Source organism: Dromiciops gliroides, chromosome 1 (genome assembly GCF_019393635.1).
Source record: "Dromiciops gliroides isolate mDroGli1 chromosome 1, mDroGli1.pri, whole genome shotgun sequence".
Classification (NCBI taxonomy): domain Eukaryota; kingdom Metazoa; phylum Chordata; class Mammalia; order Microbiotheria; family Microbiotheriidae; genus Dromiciops; species Dromiciops gliroides.
In genome coordinates this window covers 323,950,413-323,956,763 of record NC_057861.1, presented here as the reverse complement: position 1 = coordinate 323,956,763, position 6,351 = coordinate 323,950,413, and the positions used below count along the sequence as shown (strand labels likewise).

Sequence of the window (6,351 nt, the reverse complement as noted above, 5' to 3'; positions counted from 1 at the left end):
TCAACATCCTACAAGCATCCAATATGGATTAGAAATATTATAAAAATTTGGGGGCAGCTAGGTGATGCAGTGGATAGAGCACCGGCCCTGGAATCAGGAGTACCTGAGTTCAAATCTGGCCTCAAACACTTAACACTTACTAGCTGTGTGACCCTGGGCAAGTCACTTAACCCCAATTGCCTCACTGAAAAAAAAAAAAAAGAAAAGAAATATAAAAATTTTCCAAAGGTTTCTTTTCTCTAGCTGAAAACATACCACTACCCTTAACATTAATTTATGGTTTTATCTTCCAATTTTGTAGCCACATTTTCTTTACTCTCTATGCTTCATAGATTGTTCACTTCCTTATTTTGTTGTAGACTTATGATCTGGAAAAAAGATTTTCTAATAAGTATCTATTGGTTGACTGTGATGAGAGTGTAGCCACTTAATTCCAAGATACCCCAATTCCTTTGAGCCATTCCATTGTCATTCTTTATTCTATGCTAACCTAACTAAATTTTTTGGGGGGAAGGAGGAAGTTTGTTATTATTATCTTATGGCGGTATTTTTATAAGTGGAGTTAGTCTTTAGGCATTTTTTGAAAATGATGTTTTTTTCTTATTTTATATTTTTGCAGGGACATATTTTACCCCTGAATCTAATAACTTTTCCCCTTTTTTCTCCATATTTCATTCTCATCTTGATCATCCCATACTGTATCTCTTCTCGAATGTAAGAATTATCTATAATATGTGTATATGCCATATATTTCTCAAGAAATTTAAATTCTTTGAATGAAGGATTGATTTATTAAATTATTTAGCATCTATTATATCCCTGGTCATAGTAAATTTGTAGAAGACAGTTAATTATTTATTTTTTGAATCCTTACTTCCAATTATTACTTTGGTGAAATCTTGTGACTATTATATATTTAATGGTTGCTTTATGGGGCAGCTAGTTGGCACAGTGGCTAAAGTCCAGCCTCAGACACTTGACACTTAATAGCTGTGTGACCATGGGCAAGTCACTTAACCCTCATTTCCCTTTTAAAAACAACAACAATCAAGTATGTCTTTTTATCTTCACTGTCAAGCATAGTTCCTGGCACATACATGTAATAAGTTATTAATGAATTATTTTTTATCTTTTTGTTTATTAACAGAAGATGTAAAGACACAGAGGGAAGAGGGATTATATTCTGCCCTGATGGATGTAGTACTCTTATCAATCTCAGCTTCATCTAAATATTTAATGTAATGACATTTTCTACTACATTATAAGCACCATGGATGAAGACAAGGACTATGACTTATTTAATCTTTAAGCCTCCATTTGGCATTTCCACTTTTGGACTAGACTTGTGGTTTTATCATTGGAAGGATTTCCCAGTGAAGATGTTCCTTGACCAATGCAGATTGTCTACTGTTCTGTAATGTATAATCTAGAGAGCTGCCCCCAAAAGACAATGAGAAGGTTAAATATTCACTCAGAATAAATGAGCCAATATATATGTTAGAAATATATTACCTGCCAGAGACAGGACATGAACTGGGGTCTACTTGGCTTGCCATATCTCTTTGCTACTGCCCAATCAAATTCTATGTTCAAGTTCTCCAATTAAATATACCAGAAGTTGGAATTGTCTTTTTATATTTTGTTTCTATGTCCTTTTTTATTATTATGTTTGCCTTTTTAACATGTCTTTCTCCCTCATTTAATTTCTATTATTGTCTGCTTTTCTCTTCTCTGTCATAATTTCCAGTCTCTATTTTTTTCTGTGATTCAATGGCGTAGTACAGTTTTCCAAAGGTTAATAAAATAGGTTGAGTTATAAGTCTCAACCACATAACTTAGTCCACCTTAATTAAGAATTGTATTCTTAACTCTGAATATATGATTATTAAAACATGTTCTTTTTTCCCCATAATGTGAGTCTAGCTACTTATGTCCTCAGAATGTTCATGCCTTTCTTTCTTCCTTTTTTTTCAAGAACATGTATTTATTTAGAGCCTTGGCTCTCAAATATTTATAGTTAGGGACAGGAACATTGAGTCTGTAGAAGAGGAATCATCTAGTCTTGTGTCCCAGATGCCCCAAATAGGTAAGGGAAACCTTGAAAGTACAAGTATCATCTGAGTAGAATAGAAAGGAGAGGGGGAACCCTTGCAGTATCTGGGACAGCACATTGCCTTTAGTAGAAAGAACAAGGCATGCTAAATACTGACTTTGGGCTAGAAGCAATATTTCTGAGTGGGCAAATAGGGTCTGTATGGCATGGAGCTCCCATCTTGTTTGAAAAGCCACACCTCCTAAAAATGAGGTCTCATTTCCCCCTTCATTCCCTCTACTATTTCTTAGCATCATGTGTAGCTGCCTAAATGCATCCTGGAAAATAGGATGAGGATGAACTATGGGTGGTTTCTTCCATCCCCCATCCTTAACCCCATGTTTGCTATATCCTAAAAGATACAGCATTGATTTTTTACTAGATGTTCAATTTTTAAAGTCTGGTTTAGGCTCAAAAGAGGACTTAACATCTCTCTTCGAATCAATAATGGTTTTCTTAAAAGGAAGAGGGGAAGTTTAATTCCCCTTGCATGCTCTGGCCCTAGGAAACTATCTGGGTAGACCCTATTCCTTCAGTTGTTCCTGGGCATAATTTTGCTTAGTATTCCCAAAGCTACTAGGCTAACTCATAGGGCATCCTAAGCTTCCCCAGAGATGAGGGACAGAGGCAAGACTCACTTTTTTCCTGGAATTCAAATGATTTACTTAAAAAAATGTGGGATGTCATTGACATGGACACTTCATTCATTACCACATTCCACCCCCTTTACACCTTAGTAGACTATTTACTAGTAGCTGCCCCCCCCCAAAAAAATGATTAGCCACCTGTTGATTGTCTTATCTGTTTGTATTGTTTGATCTTCAGACTCAGTCACATAACTCATAATCTCTCTAGTATGGTAGCACCTATAAGAACCTTCAAGAATTCAGGGTCACCTCCATACCTGCATAAGGCACTGGAAGAATTTTCTGCCAACACTAAAGTCCATAAAGGATAAATATGATCATGGGGTTGGGGAACAACTCTACATATCACTCTTTACCTCTATTACTCAAATCCACCCCATTTCCAACCTATTATACGAAGAGCTGGACCTTTTGGAGGTAATTGATTAAAGGATCATTTGGATCTAAAAGACTTTCTAGTTCCTAGCATAAAAGATTAGGACAAGAATCCTCAAAATGAGCCATGGGTCTGAGCAAAATCTAATCTCTGACAGAGGACGGGATCTTACTTATCCTCTTTACTCAAATATGCAAACCAGCTTCCTCCTTCTCTATGCATTGCCATCTTCCACAAGACTCAGGATTTCCACTACCAGTGCTGGGTTGAGCAAAGGAACCACTTTAACCTTGGTCAGTTTTTCTCCTTCATCTTATGGGAAAGTGCCAACAAGAGTCTATAGAGATTATATACTAAAACTCTGAGGGTCCAGACCTTATGAGGTATAAAGGATAATGGCTCTGGAGCTGACGATTCTTCCAACCTCTCTACATCCAATAGCTTAAGATGCCACTGACAATCAGCAAGGCACATGCCCATTCCCAGATCTGTGATGTCGTGTTTCCTAAAAATAACTCAAGCCTGAAAAGACCAAGAAAAATGTGTATCTCTAATAAGACACACACATATATATCTCAAGCCTACTTAGGGTATGGAGAGAGGAAGAAAACATGTAGTATATTTTGCTTTGTTGGGGGGAGGCTAGGAAGGAGGTGGCTTCTTCCAAACAGAATGCTACAACAAAATCCTTTCAAAGAAAACATTCTCAGCTGTGAGTCCTGAGAAACTTATGGGTGCATAAGAATGCAGGAGGGCATAGAAGTCCCAAGGCTCTAGAATGAAGATTACCTCAGGTTAATTTTTTCTGGTTTGATAATTCCACAGTTACCACATCCACAAAGCCAAGTACAGGAGTATGAAGAAGAAGGTATAGAAGAAGGGTCATTTCCTATCTGGGAAGAGGTGCTTCTGTTTCTGGTATATCACATATGCACACAAAATCATGGCAAAATAGGTCAGGAAGAGGAGGAGTAGGAGGAAGAGGAAGAGTACATTGAAGATCTGCCTTTCAGTGATCAGAAACCAATAGTACAGTCTGCTGGGCCCCAAGAAGAATAGAACTGATTGAGGATTCCTGTTGTCTTTCTGTGAAGTGGTGAAACAGCCACTGAAGTATGTGAAAATATGTGGAAGAAAAAGATGTACCAGAAGCAATGGCCTATATAATCAAGATAGTAGAAGATTCCCTCAAAGGAGTCAGTCAGGGTCTTTGGCTTCAGCATTTTTCAAGACAGATAGGTGGTGCTGGTACCTGCTTAATATTTGGTATTGGTTGGTGCAACTAGGTGGTGCAATGGATAAAGCACCAGTCTTGGATTCAGGAGGACCTGAGTTCAAATCCAACCTCATACACTTGATACTTACTAGCTGTGTGACCCTTAGCAAGTCACTTAACCCTCATTTCTCCCCATACACACACACACACACACACACACACACACACACAAATGCAAACAAGAATTGGGGGTGGTTCATAGATTCTCTTACTAGATGAAGGCTCAGATGCATGATAAAGGTGATGATGATAGTGTACACAATTGTTTGAGGTAGGGTCTTGGGGAATATTGAAAGGACTGTGAGTAAAAGAAATGGTATGATGACCTTGAAACTGTGATGCCATATGAAAGTCTCCTTGTTTAATGGAAACCACCCTAGGGAGTTATCATGGCACTGGTGTGGCAAAAATCTGGAATCCAATTCTGCAATGATAACTAGAACCATAGGTCAAGATGGAAAGGAGAGAGATTTGGGACCCTTCTTCACCTTTGACTATGGAAGGCCTATCAGGGTGGCAGCCACCACAAGAGCTTAACCAAACATATGGCCCCCTCTGAGCCAAAGGTTTCATGGCTTCCAAACCTGTCTTAGGCCCTTCTTTGTTCACTGTCAGCTGATGAAGCCAGGTATAGGGAACAGACTCTAGTCCATGCTAGTAGTCTCTCCTATTCAGCAGCTTTTGGAACAGCTAGTATAGAGTTAGGGGGGCAAATAAGGCCTGAGTCAAGCTAGGCCTAGGTGGTTTGATTTAGCTGGTCTCAAAGGGAGATTTGAAAGTATTTGATCAAGGGGCCCCAAGGCCAGGCTGATAGACAATGGGAGGGATGGAGAAAGGTGATGGCTGAAATTAGGAAAAGAGGGAAAAATGGAGAGGATGAGGAGGAAAAGAAGGATGGGGGAGGAAGGGAGGATCTGGTAGGGAATACTCATTCTTTTTTATTACAAGAGATTAAATTCCATCTGTCACCTGGTGTCTACCAAAGAAAAGGCAATCAGCAATGACTATCATGAATTTTATTAAAAACAGTATTTTCAATATTAATAATTAGCAGCATCATATTCTGGACTTCTAATATGTATATGTATACATTTTTATAAATACACACATACACATATATATTATATATTTGTCTTTAATTGTTTCCATTCACTTCACTTTTTCATCTCATTTTCATTCAAAAACATTTTTTTTTTCTTCTTCAATACAAGGTACAGTACAAGGCCCTATAGGGAGTGGAATAAATAAACACAGGACCTGGATTCAAGGAATTTAGAATCTAGTGACTGAAATAACACATATGGAGAGAAATGCACATGATAGAAGGCAGCACATGCCACAAAAGTGGTCTATAAGTATTCTTAGTTAAATATCATTTATAACAGACAAGTATCAAGCAAGGCTTCATAATTAAACTAGTATTCGTTCAATTATGCAAAGAGTAGGTAGAATTCTAACAAAGAGAGATGGGCTTGGGATAACAAGTTTTTAACAAATTCATAAAATTTACAACCTAAAACACAATTTTCATATGATATGGAAGCTCTTCAGAGAGAGCAGTGTTCTATATTTCTCAGCCATGTAACATCATTAGAATATTTGTCTTAAAAAAGACAAGGGTTTTTTGTTTTTGTTTTTGTTTTTTTGTTTTAATTTTTTTAATAAAGTATTTTATATTTTCCAGTTAGATGTAAATATAGTTCTCAACTTTTTTAATACTATTCCAATTTCAGATTTTTCACACTCCCTCCCCTCCCTTCCCCCTCTCCTAGACAGCAGGTAATCTGATATATATATATATATATATATATATATATATATATATATATATATATATATATAAAACATTAAACATATTTCTGCATTAGTCATGTTATAAGAGAAAAGTCAGAGCAATGAGGAAAAACCTCAAACACAGAAAAACAACAGCACCAAAAACAAAAGAAATAGTATGGTTCAA

General features: G+C 37.0%; 1 pseudogene; it reads right to left on the bottom strand.

The window, feature by feature from the left end:
• Positions 1–3,910: 3,910 nt before the first annotated feature.
• On the bottom strand, positions 3,911–4,964 carry LOC122748784 (annotated as a pseudogene).
• Between the last annotated feature and the right edge of the window lie 1,387 nt (positions 4,965–6,351).